Consider the following 15,959-nt stretch of genomic DNA (forward strand, 5'->3'; position numbering starts at 1 on the left):
GAGGGGCTCGCTGTAGCTCCTCCTGCATGGAGCGGTCAGAACGGTCAAGGGGACACACAGGTTAGACCGATCTGTGCACAGGTTAGAGGGACCTTCTTCAGTATCAGCTTCTTTTCAAGTCTTTCATCACCAATGATTCAGATTGACTTGGCCGAACTAGCAGTTTCGGATTCCTCAATTCAAGTGTGTGCACTAGGAAAGGGTTCTGATCAACCTGCATGGTAGGAAGAACCAATCATCCTTCATTAACGGCCAATTGAATCTGTCTACGCAAAACATTACAATCATTGGTGGCATGTGAAAAAGTATTATGACATTTACAATGAGCTCGCCACTTTAACTCCTCAAGCGGTGGTATAGTATGTGACATCTTGATGTATCCATTCTTATACAACTCATCAAATATTTTTCACACTTGGATACATCAAATGTAAACTTTTCTTCTTGCCAATTTTTGTGAATTTGCTTAAGAGTAGAACAAATATAAGATTTGATTTGAGATGGCCAAATGAACTCAGCAACATTTACATCTTTAGACTCATCGTCCGAACAATCTGAATTGCATTCTAGCGTATGCATACTAGAACAATGATACCTATGAGACTCTCGAGATTCTTTGCTTCGGCTTTCTATAGCCAAAGCTCTTTGGTGCACCTGAGTTATAGTAAAGAAATCATAGCCCTCTAATCTTTCCTTGATATGAGAGTGTAAGCCATTAAAAGACAAATCCACTAAATCTTTTTCTACAATATTCACACTAAAACATCAGTTTTTTTGTATTGTTGGGTCCTTAGCCGATTTATCCGAACAGAAAGTAACGAAAACACAAGGGCTTCAAGACCTTTGAGCAAAAATACAGAGTATATTCACTGATGATCAAAAAGTTGTTACATCATGAAAATGGGGAGGGGGGTATTTATATCCCCCAACCCTCGGATCCATTTACATCCTTGCCCATGGCGAATCTACTGAGTACATTGTCGCGAAGGACATCATGGTCTTTCACTTGACTCACGCCACAAGCATGAGTCTTACAGCCGAGTGCCATTTATGGCACGCAATCTACTTTGACCAGCGATCTTCACGTGATTGGGCCCGCAGCGCCACACCATCCTCGTGACTCCGGAGGTCAGGCGAACCTCCAATGTTGATTGTCCTTCGCATCACCCACCTTCGATCTCTCCTTGCAAGCTTCCCGCGGTACTGGATTGCCTCGATCCTCGAGAGTCCCATTCGAAGGTTAGGGGGAGTCTGGAGCTGTCCATCCTGCATCAAGATGTGCTATGTAGCATGGTGGTTATGTCATAAGATAAACTTCGGAGGTTCCAAGCGTAGGCTAACCGCGATCATGTGCAAAACCTCGACCTTCGGGTACATCACCTTCGGAGGTTACGATCCCCAACAGTAGCCCCTCACTGGGGAGGGTTGCCGCAGATGGCCCAAGTCAGCGATAAGGAATCAAATGATGCCATCCGAAGAAAGCATCTCCCCTGCGCATTAAATTTTATTGGGGTCCAAAGGTTGAGGTATTTTAAATCTTGACGTGTCGTTGCGTTATTGGATGTCGGTTCATATTCTTCTTGATGTAAGTGCCAAGTTACTGTTGATTTTTACCGTCCCTATAAAAGGCGAGGGTGGGGGGTTGATAGAGACTTGTGCCCTCACTACCGCTAGAACCTTCGCTTCGTCTCCTTTAGTGTACACGTTTTGTTGTTTGATTTGTAGCTGGGTCCATGAGGCTCTTCGCGAAGGTTTCCCCTTCTGTGAGTGGGTCGAAGTGTTTTTGCTTTGCTTGCAACTATGGCTCATATTAAGCAAACTGCGAGGCTCATCGAAGGTTTGCACTCATTGACTGTTGATTTTTTCTCATTTTTTCATTTATGGCTAACATCAGGCGTGTGACGCGTAGTACAGAACGCGAAGTCGATTCAGCAGATATTCAGGCCAAAGGTACTTCTTAGCCGGAGCCGGCTGCCTCTGGAGAGAACCTGTCAGAGGTTTCTGCAAGTGTTTCTTATCTTACGGCGCCAGAAAAGCCAGAAAAGTGTAAGACCTTGGTCTTCGAACCTTCTGTTGTTTCGGCCAACACCATCGAGTTCTATGTTTCTACGGGATATTTTAAGGAGGGAGTCTGCAGACCTTCGGTTGGATAAACTACTCCCGAGCCAAAAGAAGGGGAAGTCGTTTTCTTTAGGGAATTTTTCACCGCTAGCTTACGATTACCAGTAGATCCCATTGTTCTGAAGTTTCTTCCTCTCTTTAACGCGAAGCTTCATCACTTTACCCCAAACAGCATGTTTCAGATATCGAACTTTATTTGGATTGTTCGAACCTTTAGTGGTGAAGTTTCTGTGGATGCCTTTCGTCGACTTTGCGAGTTGCACTGCCAGGTGTTGACGCTTATTAGCGTCCAATTTCAAGCGTCAATTTGACTAGAAAATCTTTAGAGTTTAAATATTTCATGTGCATATCTATCTTAAATAAAGTCAAAAACCTACTATGCTCTTAGAAACTACAAAATGTTGGAAAAAGGACTAAAATGCAGGTTGTGAGGGCCTTGTGATCCACGTGAAAAATCATCGACCAATCAGAGCATAGACATGCTCACATGGATCAAAGGGAGCACAGCAGAAGCAAACTGACATACTAGAGGTCCAGGCACATAGGGAAAGGATAAGAGGACATGTGTGAGACCACCAGAGCAATGGGGGATAGTGGGGCCCACTTGTCAGTCGGCCGACCACCATGGTCGGTTGGGTGGGCCCAGGCTCCACCATCTTACCCCCTCTGCAGGAAGCTTCCTTGCACCTTCCCAAGGCCGGTTCCAAGTGCCAGGACTGTTGCAACTTGGCGCAAGACCCCCCATTGGCTCTCCCTATAATTATGAGAGGGGGGGGGGCAAAAATGAAGCAAGCACAAGTTGAAGCTCTAGCTCTGTCAGACCTGGGGCAGCGGGACTGCTTATAGCCATAGAATATTCTAGAGTAAGAGATAGATCATGGATGTACCTTATCTCTCTTGTAACTACCCGAATAGGCGTAGAACTAGTTGCAGTACAAGAAAACTACCCGATTGTATTGTAGTAGGATTCCAACTGTACTCGGCTAGGACTTTCCATGTAACCCTGTCCCCCCGGATATATAAGGGCGGGCAGGGACCCCTTCGAAACAACATCAACACCTAAGGCAATAGAAGCAACCACACATGATGTAGGGTATTACGCATCTCGCGGCCCAAACCTATCTAAATCCTTGTGTTTCTTGCACCATCGAGTTTCAGAGTAGTCGATCCCTACATACAATCCTACTGCTAAGGGTATCCCTGAGCAGGCTTGGTAGTAAACACCGACAGCTGGTGCGCCAGGTAGGGGCTTCAGCGAGTTCGCCAGTGAATTTGATGCCCGGATCAAGCGACGCCAACAGCGTGCCTAAGGGCACAACCCTCGTTTTCGGTTCCTGGGCTTGCACGGCTGATGGATTGGGCGGCTTCTCTAGCCACCTCACCACGCCCAGATCACCTAAATTGAAAACCATCAACCAATCCGCCGAAACCTGCAAGCCTACAGAACTCGACGGAAAACAAGCTCTACTCTAGCTTGACTCGGATATCATAGAGAACGTATCTTATCTCAAGTTAATCAAACGCCCTAAGATCATCAACTCAGAACTACTCGATGGAGTAGATCGGGTTTCACGATCGATTGAGGGGCGCATCAAACTCGCAGAGTCCGCTCTAGGCTCATCTAAAATACAGCAGAACCCAAAAATATTAAACCCACCACAAGAACGGTCGGGCGACATGTTCTTAGGGATCGATCGAGTAGATTTTAAGCTCATCGATTGCATCAACATGGCCAAGAGCACTCTGCAAAACAAGAAGGAGAACTCAGGAGGAGAGATCTACGGGAAACCCAAAGAGGCAAACCCCCGACTTGTTTGGATGTGACCGTCTCCTTCTGGGAAACCCTAGAACCCTTCACCGAAATCTGCTCACAAGTGGACTTCTGAACCAACCGATATCTCCGATCCCTTATTTGATCAGGATTTCGATCAGTTCATGGAAAGCCTTGACAATCTCAACCATTTGATGATCTCGAGGACTGGTCAGACGACGTCGACTTGTTTACAAAAGCCATGGCCCGTCCACCGGGCATGGCAGATGCCCTCTGGGAATAAGTCAAGCTTAAAAAAGGAAAATCTAAAGCTCCTAAAAAATCCAGCGAGTCAATTTTCAACAAACCCTGGATTAAAGAGCCAAAAGGGTTAACCCCTACCCAGTAATGGTTACACTGGATGAATGAGAACGCCCACTGTGTAGAGTTGGGCATCCCGCTTCTCGCTCACCCAAAGCACACATATTCCAAAATTGGTGGCCTAACCTGATGAGGACATGCCACCAAAGGCTACTCAAGTTACAGATAAACATGTTTATGATGGACCATTACGCGTAACCGTGCAAAAATACTCCAAAAAGAGGTGAACTCACTCCTATCTGAAAGTAACTTCAATATATTTGAGAATATTGTACTGCCTAAATGTTATACTTTGATTTTACTTAGACATATACATAAAGAAGATTGGAACACCAAGCAATCAGACAACCAGTTCACGTCAACCAGTTCGGACCAGTCTGAACCAGTTCGGACCGCTAGATCGGAACAACCAGATCGGACCAGCCAGTTCGGACCACCAGTTCAGACCACCAAAAGAAATGGCTCTATCTCCTAATTCCCACAACCTCTAAAGGCCCATGAGTACCCGTTGGAAAGCTTATGAAGTCTACTTTCCAACCCAATAAGTTTCATGTCATTTAGACTTCCCAATAATGATTTATGGTCGAATCATTGAAGATTGCTCAGAAGGTCAAGAGTCTGCCCGAGGATTTATCTTGCTAAAATTCCCGTGCAAGACTGTACTACTCTACAATGTTTCATGTTGCATGCTACATATGCTTGGAATGCTTATAAAGTCTAGTTTCATACCCAACCAACGGCTTATCATTTTGACTTCCGAGTAGGGAGAAATGGTCATTTTATTGAAGACTGCGCAGAAGCCCAGGAGACGTGCGGGCATTGATGACCATCTCGTGAATGTTTCACCTGTTGGCCTTCTACCTTCCAACGTGGAGACTTCAGTTCATACCTATCTAGGAGGGTTGCTCCTAGTATAAATATCCCCTATGTGTACTCAGAAAAGAACTTTTGATCATTTGATAAACCGATATGATATTCCAGCTGATTTGCTGATGAGTGACTTACACCTTTGTTCTTGCGAGTTCTTCTTGGACTTGTGAGAAAGATCTCTCTGAGGTCCCCTATTACAATGCAATGCAGAAGGTGTAAGTGAAAGCATTCAGAGATACAAAGATATGAGCAACATCTAGTCACAAGCACATGTACATTCATAAACAAGACCTGCATCTAACTCAACAGGGTATATCAAATCAGCCTAGAGCTAGGCAAGTTCAGTTTAGGAGAAATAAAAGCATCACCCATGATCTAGCACTAACAAGTAGGGAATGGAAAGCAGTGCTAATCATACTCATACAGGTGATCCAAACTCAGCCAAAAACAAGTTGCAAACATTCATTTTTCAATCAAATTTATATCAAGCAAATCTTAGTGCCAGGGGTTGAAAGTTTGTCATGCTTCACTTAGCAACGAGGCCAAGCCTATGCCAAAAGACAATCAGAAGCTTAAAGCACTCGTTTCAGTCATGCACAGCCTTGCCCGGGTTCTCACAAGTGCAAAGTGAGCCGTCCCGAAAGCTCGATCAGTGCGACAAGCAATCCCACCTGGATCTTTTCAATCCATTTCAAGAGCAGTTCAAACAATTTTATCAGATTTTAGATCATTTCAAGTATGAATTGCTGAACGAGAAGCTACACTAGCATGAATAAGATAGCAAATCATATCAACACGCCCTAACATGCTAGTAGCCAAGACAGGGTGATCATGTTTTCAGATTTTCAAAGAAAAATAGCTTAACTCAGATGATGTCATATACACAGTGGAGCAACCTATACATGATCAAATTTATCAACTCACACTAGCAGGCACTAGAAGATCATATCAATGTATACAAGAATGCTAGTGCAAGTGAGGCAATACAAAATGCAAATATGTACAATGCATATGCACAATGCAACTACCAAACCTAGAAAACAAAAAGAAGAGCAAACAAGACCTACAAAGCTAACCAAAGAAAAGTCAGCGATCAAAAGGGGTAACAAACCCCAAGCTCCCCTCGCAAGCGAGCAAAGGTGTCCTGCTCTAGCGGTTTGGTTAGGATATCTGCGGTTTGCCTCTCTGAAGGGATATGGATCAAGTCTATGTGTCCTCTCTCATGGTTGTCTCGCAGGAAATGGAATCGGATATCTATGTGCTTGGTTCTGGAGTGTAGGACAGGGTTCTTTGCAATGCTAATGGCTGACATGTTCTCTACAAAGATGGGAACCCTACCGAAACTCAAGCCATAATCCTGCAAGGTTTGTTTCATCCAAAGTATCTGAGAGCAGCAGGTAGCAGCGGCAACACTCAGCTTCTGTAGAACAAAGCGCTACACTAGCCTGCTTGCGAGAGGACCAAGACACCAAAGATGTACCGAGAAATTGACAAGTGCCGGATGTCGACTTGCGATCCAACCGACACCCACTGAAATTGGCATCAGAAAAGCCCACCAAAATCAGAGAAGAATCCGCAGAATACCAAAGACCAAATTCAGGGGTGAATTTCAGATACCTGAAGATGCGTTTCACCACCTGCCTATGGGAGGTGCGCGGAGAAGCCTGGTAGCGTGCACAGAGGCATACGCCGAACTGGATGTCCGGTCACGTCGCCGTTAGGTACAGGAGAGAGCCAATCATGCTCCTGTACTCCTTCTGGTCCACCGCCTCACCGTCCAAGTCCTCATCAGGCGCCGTCGATGTGCTGATCGGAGTCGGCTGAGGAGACAGGTCGCTCATGTCGAACTTCCGCAGCAAGTCTCTATTGTACTTGGCTTGATGGACAAAAGTGCCCTGAGGAGTTTGCTTGATCTGCAGCCCGAGGAAGAACTGCAGCTCACCCATCATGCTCATCTCGAACTACCTGGACATCTGCTCAGAAAACTTGGAGACAAGAGCGTGAGAAGAGCCACCAAAGATAATATCATCCACATATATCTGAACTAAAAGGAAATCAGTGACAGATCGCATGAGGAACAAAGTTTTATCCACACATCCCATTTTAAAACCCTGAGCCAGCAAAAAATGTTTTCAATCTATCATACCAGGTTCTAGGTGCTTGTTTCAAACCGTAAAGAGCTTTCTGAAGTTTATAAACACGGTTTGAAAACTTGGGATTTTCGAAACCAGGGGGTTGTTTCACATAAACCTCTTATTCAATAAATCCATTCAGGAAGGCAGATTTAACATCCATTTGGAAAACTTTAAATCCCTTGGAAGCAGCAAATGCAAGAAAGATTCGAATAGCTTCCAAACGAGCAACAGGGGCAAAAGTCTCCTCAAAATCAATACCCTCTTTCTGGCAAAACCCCTAGGCAACAAGTCGAGCTTTGTTTCGAACAACCAACCCATCCTCACCCTGCTTGTTTTTGAAAACCCATTTCATTCCGATGGGATTACAAGCAGGTGGAGGCTCGACTAAAACCCAAACTTGGTTTCTTTCAAAATTTTCAAGTTCCTCATGCATGGCATTGACCCAATTAGAATCAGAAAGAGCGTGTCCAATATATTTGGGCTCAAAAGAGGCAACAAACGCTGAATGAGCAAAGCCAGCGATACTTGTTACCTTGGACCTGGTGACTCGCTCGTTGAGATCACCTAGCATCTGTTGAGGTGGATGGCGACGCTGAATGTGTCGAGGTGCTTCCCGTGTCGAAGTCGCCTCCTCCTCAACCAAAGCTGGTGTCTCCTCAGGTGCAGCTGGTGAAGCCTGAGTCACCTCCTCAATCGGCCCCCGGGAAGTAGACGTAGTCAGATCGGGGCCGTCATCATCGTCCGAGCTCGTGGCGGAGGCAACTGGGTCCACAACACGCATGGTAGCCTCAGCCTCGCCCTCCGCAGCTTCTTCCTCCTCATCTTCAAAGATGGAGGTGCTGAGCTCATCATCTCCTGTAACTTCAAAGACAAAAGAATTGCACGGTGCAGTCTCGTCGAAAGTGACCTCACATGTCTCTCTGACGATGTTAGTATCAATAATCAGCACACGGTAAGCTCTAGAGTGAGAAGCATAACCGAGAAAAATGCCGTCAGACGAGCGAGACTCAAACTTATCAAGATTTCCATCTTTCAGCATAAAGCACCGGCAACCGAAAACTCTGAGATGGTCAACACGGGGCTGGCGTCCAAATCGCAACTCATAAGAAGTCCTGTGCATGAAAGCACGCTAGAAAATGCGGTTGGACACGTAACAAGCGGTGTTAACCACCTCAGCCCAGTATTTGCGAGGAGTCCTATGCTCATCGAGCATCGTACTCGCCATCTCAACCCACGTCCGATTCTTCCGCTCTACAACTCCATTCTGCTGTGGAGTGTAAGGAGAAGAATACTGGTGTTCAAGCCCTTGATCACTGCAAAAGGCGTCAAAACGAGCGTTTTTGAATTCTGTGCCATTATCACTACGAATCGCTCACATGGCCTGGGGTAGCTCGTTTTTCAACCTCAAGATCAAGTCTCGAACAAACTCGAAAGCCTCATCCTTGGTTCTCATGAAAAGACCCAAGAATAGCGAGAAAAATCATCCACAATCACAAGAACGTACCACTTCCCACCAACAGACATCACCCTAGAAGGACCAACTGTGTCCATGTGTAGCAACTCTCCAGGGTGAGCGGTCATCACTTGATTAACAGGTGGATGTGAAGTAGCAATCATCTTCCCGTGGCGACACGGATGGCAAACAAGGTCCTTTTCAAACTTTAATTTGGGTAATCCTCGGATCATGCCAAATGAGCTCAGTCTAGACAACATATCAAAGCTCAAATGTCCAAGTCTCCTATGCCACTTCCACAAATCAGAAGAAGGACCAGCCAACAAGCAACGAGAAGGGCCAAGAGGAGTTCCAGAGAAGTCAACCAAGAAAACCCGATCGCGAGGTATAATCCGGCAAACCAAATCTCCTCTGGAATCCAAAACACGCGACCAACCCTCCTTGAAGCAAACCTCAAACCCCTCATCAAGAAGTTGCGAAACAGAAAGCAAATTGAACCCAATGTTCGAAACCAAAGCAACCTCTCTCAGGGTAAAGCGATCAGAAACTCGAACAGCGCCAAGTCCACGTACCTTTCCTCTTCCATTATCCCCGAACACAATATACTCCTTTGAGCGCATCGGGGTGAGGCTGGAGAACCATTTGTCATTTCCGGTCATGTGGCGCGAACAACCGGAGTCCATGATCCACCTGTTCTCCAAGCCTCCGACCTGCACATCAGTAGTAAGACAAAGGGTGAGCAAATGTCTCAACACTGGGGTTAGCAAAGTGAGAAGCAAACCAGTGTCGAGCCATTTGCTCTACAGAAGGGTTAGCAAAACCAGGCAAAGCGTATCCCCCGTCCCGTCTACCGCGTGACTGACGAACACCACCGCGAGGAAAGCATGGAGCCTCAAAACCTCCTTCAAAGCCTCGGTCCCGTAGTCCATAGCCGTACTGAAAACGACCAGGAGCACGGCCGGCAAAGCAACCACCCACTGGAGCCCGGTAACCACCACCGTCTCCCTGACCTCCACCTACACGGCGCGCCCTAGCATCTTTCCTACCACCACACCGAGAAGGACCATGCACCCGAGCAGAGTACATGTCCGCGTTCCGTCTCTCCTGCTCTCGCCTCACAACCCGCTTCCTTCTGAAGCAAAACTCCTCCAGGTGACCTTTCCTGTCACAGAACTCGCAGTGGTACCTCACCTCACGCTTGGGAGGTGGAGGCCTAGCCTGCGGACGGGGAGGAGCAGCCCCCTTCTTCTGGGCAACCTGGGCTGCGGCAGCAGGGAGCGTGTCGAGGGGATTCCTCAGCTCATTGGGCTTTGGAACCCAAACCTGCTTCTGCGGAGGTGCTTTCGGTGGTTCTTTAAGCACACCATCAGCGGGGTCAACAAGCAAAGGCTGCGTGCTCATGCTAGCAGTGTTTCCAGCAGCCTTGCCAATCTTACCATACAACCTGTCAAAGTCTGACTTCGTGTATGTGTAACCGACCCCAAACCCATCACCACGTTTGAACTGCTTAATCATCATGCCCAACTGCGGCTCACTGCTTGAAACCCAACTCAGAATCGCCCTAAGATAGGTATTCTCATTCTCCAAGTTGGCTTTCTCTACCGCAAGACTATCCAGATCAGTAATCAAGCCAGGGCAAACAGAGCAGTCAATAGGTGGGCTAGACTCTATGACCTTAGTCTTCCCAAAAGACTTGATCAAAGCGTTCTTCTCATCTAGCTCCGACCTAAGCGTGGGACAAAGCTTACAAGCACCAAGCAAAACTGGCCTAGACTTCATCTCCTCTAGCTCGCACACAACAGTAGCAAACTTGGACTGCAACGAAGCTAGATCGGACTTAAAGATAGGACACTCATCGCATTCAAGCACATCGCTAGCAATTGGAGCGTCCTTAACCAGTTCTAGTTCATGCTTGGCCTTAGCGAGCTCATGAGACACGTCTGAAAGCGAAGTCTTAGCAACATCTAAGTTCGCGACGTTCTCATCATACTTGGCACGGAGAGCAACAAGATCATTCATGTGAGATATGCAGCCAGCGCACTCATCCTCACTAGATTTCTCCCTAGCACAAGCCAACTCAGCCCTAAGCTTTCTACGCTCTCTAGCTACTTCCTTAAGCAGCCTTTTCTGGTTGTCGAGAGCGGGGTACAACTCCCTAACCTTTGTATCTAGCAGGTCGATCTTAGAGTTTACCTCTGAATCACTCTCGGATCCAGGAGAAGAGTCGGCGTGCGTCGGTGTAGCATGTCCACCTGGAGATGCACGAGCACCATTGGCTTCGCCGGCCATGGTGTAGAAGCCCTTGCGCCAACCGGCCGCCAAGCACAGGCCGATGAAGCCGGTGGCTTCCTTGTCCCGCTTCTTCTTCTTCTTGTCGTCGTCGTCGGAGGCCGGTGAAGAAGTGCGGTCGGTGTCGGAGCTCTTGTCGAGGTCGCTGAGCTGCGCCAGAAAGGCCTTCTCCCGCTTCTTGGCCTTGTACTGGAAGCGCTTCTTAAGCGACTCCTTGTCGAAGCGTCCTCCCCGGTCCCGACTGTGGTGCTTGTGGCGCCGACGCTCCTTGTTGGAGCCTCCCTCGTCGCGGTCGCGGTGGCGGTAGTAGTCAAAGTGGTTGTTCTGGCCACTGCCGGACTTCTTGGGGCAATCGGCGATGAAGTGGTTCAGGTCGCCGCCGTTGTAGCACCCGGGGTTCTTCTTCCTCTGCCTGTTGTGATAGACGCGCTGGAACTTGCTGATGAGGAGGCACATGTCGTCGTCGCCCAGCGTCTCCAGCTGCTCATCTGAAACAGAAGACAAAGAGGCAAGAGAAAAGCCAAGAGCAGAGTTAGCGTTAGAGCTCGATCCACCAGGGCCAGTCACAAGAGCAATGCTCTTGGAAGGAGGGGCACCATTGAGCTTGGCTCGTGTCTGGTTATCCACCTCTGTGGCCTTGAGCTTGCTGAAAAGCTCGTTCACCGTCAGAGTCTCATAGCCAGCAGACTTAATGATGGTGTTCACCTTGAGATCCCACACTGAGCGATCAAGTGCGTAGAGCAACTTGAGAGCCTTCTGGTGCTCTGTGTACTCAAGGGCATCAGCAGATCTATTCGCATTGACTTTGTTCACAATCGACTGAAAACGACTAAACATCAAGTCAATGCTCTCACCCGGCTCCTGTGTGAAGTTCTCGTATTCACGCTGTTGAGTCTCGAACAGTCTGGCCTTCACCTGAGGTGTGCCCTCGTGGTAATTCTCAAGGCACGTACAAATCTTGTGGGCTTCCTGAAAACCCTGGACGCGTGAGAACTCCGCACGAGAAACGCCAGCGAACAAGGCATTGACGGCCTTGGCGTTAGCCCCGTGCTGGGTCACCTGAAGAGGCGTGGTCCGAACAGCCAGCACCTCGTAAAGCTGGTTCGTGGTAATCTTCCAGACCTCGGCTCCATGCTCTGCAAGAAGGCTCTCATGCGAACCTTCCAGTAGGCATAGTCCTCGCCAAAAAACACCGGGATCTTCCCAAGACTCGCCATGCTCGCCAAGTGGTTTTCGATCCGGTTAAGGTACTGAAAACCTCAACCAAGCTCTGATACCAATTGAGGGACCGAAACTGGCGACCAGAGGGGGGTGAATGGGAGCCGATCAAAATTTCTCTCAAAATTCATCCGTCGGCCTATATCCAAAAATAACCACAACCCCTCGAACCTAGGAAATGAGAGAATAGCTATGGACTAGCTATCTCTGAGCAACAACGCCCTAGGGAACTACGCGGAAGCAAACCGAGTCGAAACGCAGAACTGGACTGCAGAGACCGGTCAGACCGGTTGCACAGACCGATCAGACCGGTCGGGCTGGGAATTCAAATTCCAGACCGGTCAGACCGGTTACTCAGACCGGTCAGACCGGTCGCTCCCACACAGCCCGCCAACAAAGCTCTAAATGTCAAATCTCGAGTAAACGAAGTCCAAATTCGATGAAACTTGGAGGATAGCTTCGTATCTACCCCATGAACATATCCCCAAGAGATCTTTCCCAAAAGATTAACAGATCGTGAGAAATGGAGGGAAGATCAAGGAGGATTGGGGTTTTCTCAAAAACTCAAAATCTCCAGTTCGTGAGAACTCGCGATTCTAGGGGTTTTGGCACTAGGCTAGATAGATCAGAATCATCACAACAAGTTCGGCAAAACACGAATCCACGGTCTTGATTCCTCTAAACACGAAACATCCAAAAAGAGGAGAAATCAAGTCCAAAACACAAAAGAGAAGGGAGAGGACGAGAACTCAGCACACAAAGGTGAATCTCAACAAGATTTCATTCATAAATTTCAGAGGAATTCACCTATATAAAGCTAGAGCCATCCGCCAATCATCCACCCTCTAGATTTGAGAGATTAGCTATACCTAACCCTCTTTTGCATTGGAGTTCTTGGCCCTAACATGGAGCAGGGGCAGGGAGAAGGAAAAACGAAGAGAAAACAAAAGACTCAAGAGACTCCCCCAGCCACGGGCTGGTGGGGGTTTTTTATACCCAGCTGCTGCGGCCAGACCGGTCAGTCCGGTCCAGGGGACCGGTCAGACCGGTCGGGTCTGCAGCAGCCCGCTGTATAGACTCGATCAACGGCGGAATTTCTTTCTTCGACTTGAAGCTTTTGCTGCGATGCCGCCACGTCGACGAAGTACCGGTCTGCGGTTTTGGAGGATCCGCGAAACCCGGGTAGGTGGCCGGTTTTGAGAAAACCGCCAAAACTCCTCGCGCAGGAAGATTCCCGCCTCCACGCCATGGCCCTAGACGCCGTTCCCGCCTCGGCCTTCTGACGGCCCTAGACGCCGCCCAACACCCGTCACCTCCTCGCCCGCAGCGAGGCCCTAGACGCCGTCGATGCCCGTCGCCTCCATCAGTCCCGAGACCGACGCCCGTGCCTCCACGATTTGGCGTCTTCAACCGCCGTCCGCCTCCTTGGTTTTGTGGCGCAAACCAAGAAACCCGTCTTCCGTCGCCGCTTGCGTCCTCGATCCAGGAGTGGACGCCACAGCTGCCGCCCGGCCCGAGCTCCTCCATGGCAACTCTCCGTCGACACTCGACGCCCGTGTACCTGCAATCCAAAGATCAAGCGCACGATCACACCGCACGGTTGACAATTCACTCATCACAGGCAGGATAGAGTACTCTCGTTCCTCATCTAGTTAGTGGATACAAGTCATAAATGTTGGCTCGGTCCCTACGATGGATACAAATTGAGGTCGTGTATAGCAACATTGCATAAATCATAAACCGGCCATACTTCAAGCTGCTAATGGTTTGGGTTGAGCCCAGTTTGAATGGTTTGGTTTTGCTACTTAGTCTCGTTTGGTTTGGTGGCAAATGGGCTAAGATATTTACCAGTCTGGTTTGGTTTGGTTTATCTAGTATAAGGGATCGGTTCAGTTGGGATTGGGGTTTAAATGGGTTGTCTACGTGCACACTCACCACTCGAATTTTCAGCCATTGGATGAAGATCCTATGGGTGTTTTTCATCTTCAACCTCCAGACAGGTGTAGCCAACAAGCCTCTTCACCATAGAGCCCATCGGAGACAGAACCAGAGCTAACAGGTAGGCGGTGTAGAACGTGGCCGGATCCTCCTAACCGGAGTTCGGGGCCGTGGTGCACAAGCGGCGGCTGTGGCGTGGGATCACGTCTCCAGTCGATTCCATGGACAGCCAGCAACCCATCGCATGCCTTCTCGCGCTGCGCGGCGCGCCTTGGCCCACCCAATCGCCGAGCATGGGAGGGGCGACTGCGCACGCGCAGCATGCGTCGGCCACGCACTGCCGCATCGGCGGCGTGACGCCGGTGGGGACGGGAGCTGCGGCGCCGCCGCTTCACGGAAGCAACTGAGGTCGGGACTCAGCACCTCGAGGTGGGCCGCAGGGCCTGTGGCTGTCGCTCGCTCGCGCTCGTGAAGCAAGTAATCAACCCATAGTCGTAAGCGGTTCAATTGGTTTGAAAAGCAATGCAATTTGGTTCTGGTTCGGCTTTGGAAGCATTTGGATTAGTGTGGTGTGGTTTAATCGGTGAGAACACTACTAGTTGGTTCGGTGCGGTTTTAGTTTGGATTCTGCACCATTAGCAGCTTTAGCCATACTCATGATTGATCTCTCGCTCATGAACCGGACCAAATAAAATACACAACTAATTTATTGTACGGCGCCATCAAATTATTTCCATCAGGGCTTCATATGTATTCTAGGGTATTAATTCCTTTCAAAAAGATAAGTGAATATGCCGTCCATGCATGTAACTAATGGAACACGGATACATGCTTCAAATGAAAAATCACGCCATGCACTCACAGTGTTGGCTCCAAATTAAATATTAGAGAAAGTGCATCATCTTAAACATGCTGTTTAGTTTCGGCTCCGGAAATTAAATGAATAAATATATAGATATATATAAGGTACACCATCTCATACTGCATTATCGCTCAATTGATATGCTCATTTTTGGTCATGTATAAACCAATAAACACCTGAAATGCTAGGGATGAGATAGGCTCCGTGCTTGATTGGAGTAATCCTGCTAGCAAAATAAATAAAGAAGTGGTTAAATTATATGCATGCTATGATCAAAACAAATATGGATATATAAATAAAATATCCTACTCCAAAGAACACTACGCGTACACATGCTACAGTGCTAGTGTTAAAAATAAATAAATGAATTGTGAGTGTGTTAACATAAAACTAGCATCGCTCATACATCTAAACAGGTGCAAATTATTGATCATGCCCTATGCATAAATGATCACCATATCATTACGTCGTCATCCGGCAAGCATTCATCACTACGGCGAGAAGATTGAAGACTTTTCTTTTGTAGTCATGTAATCGGCTGCCCTATGATGTAATCTCTCCTTTATGTATTCATGTCAGAATTCTTAATCAGGGGTGTTCTCCATGGAGATGTAATTAACATAATTTTTATGCAAATATAAGAATTATGGAAGTATGGACTCGCAATACCTGAATTTATTTACGTTGTTCTATTTAAATTGATTAAAATTAAACTTGTCTCTGCTGATGTGGAGACGGGCCGTTCCGGCTGCCTGTTTTCCTGGCATCAGATTCTGGCACGCTCGGTGGGACATACTTCTCCCCTCATCTTTGAAATTCCGACATGATTCTGCATATGCTTTGATATGAGCCGCCATGATATATTCATATCCATATCGGAAAACTAACATATGGTTTTCTCATATGAAGGTATGGCTGGACGTGTTCAAGACTTCATCACGA

The sequence above is a fragment of the Panicum virgatum genome, chromosome 5N, assembly GCF_016808335.1.
Source record: "Panicum virgatum strain AP13 chromosome 5N, P.virgatum_v5, whole genome shotgun sequence".
Lineage (NCBI taxonomy): Eukaryota > Viridiplantae > Streptophyta > Magnoliopsida > Poales > Poaceae > Panicum > Panicum virgatum.